At 38.8% G+C, this 726-nt stretch overlaps 1 protein-coding gene across 1 annotated transcript in view; it reads right to left on the bottom strand.

Moving 5' to 3' along the window:
* T265_14981 (hypothetical protein) overlaps nt 1-726 on the bottom strand; it is a gene marked incomplete at both ends in the record, with an annotated part of 121956 nt that overhangs the window by 46841 nt on the left and 74389 nt on the right. The gene's annotated exons all lie outside the window — the stretch shown is intronic.

Here is a 726-nt window from a genome sequence, read left to right as displayed (position 1 = left end):
TGTGGGATTCAAGTAATACCGAAATCGGCGGAAGGACTAGTGCTTTTAAGGGGGAATTCAAACTCCACTTCAATGCTGCTTGCTCCGGTCACGTTTAACATTGTGCAACATGATTAATTTTAACCTCGAATAAAGAAACATATTGGTTCTTCGCAATCCGTGAATTTCTCATTTAATTTTTCGAAAAAAACGCTCATTTCAGCCTTTAGTATTTACTTAAAATTCATTTCCATATGGGAGTCCCACCATTCCGTTTGCTGTATTTTACCATGCTATTTTCATTTTCAAATGAACTGTCGGTTGCCTCCTGTTATTGCCTTTAACATGTAAACCGAAACGCCGTATTGCATCTAATGGCTCTCAGAATTCAGTCGTTGTTTTCATTCATTAATCGGGTTGGAATAAAGGAAGTGTGCGTGAAGATATGATCTTTGCCATGGTATCGCAATATCCGATGACAGAATTTTCGCGTCACCAATTTGCTTAACCTGTGACAAGTCTTACACGCCCGCTGTAATTCGAAACCCACCAACATAACTTTATGTTATACTAACTGATTGAAGTATTCCCCACACCACTAGCAGTCAATAATCTGATGCGGCAACGGAGGACGAATGTCGATTTATGTGAGAGCAATCAGTAGACATTGAAGTTGATAGAAAACCGAAAGAAAATTCATTAATTACGTCCGCACTTTATTCCTACCTAGCGATAGTTTAGTCAAAG

This window comes from Opisthorchis viverrini (genome assembly GCF_000715545.1).
Source record: "Opisthorchis viverrini unplaced genomic scaffold opera_v5_313, whole genome shotgun sequence".
NCBI lineage: Eukaryota > Metazoa > Platyhelminthes > Trematoda > Opisthorchiida > Opisthorchiidae > Opisthorchis > Opisthorchis viverrini.
This window is presented reverse-complemented; position numbering and strand designations above follow the sequence as displayed.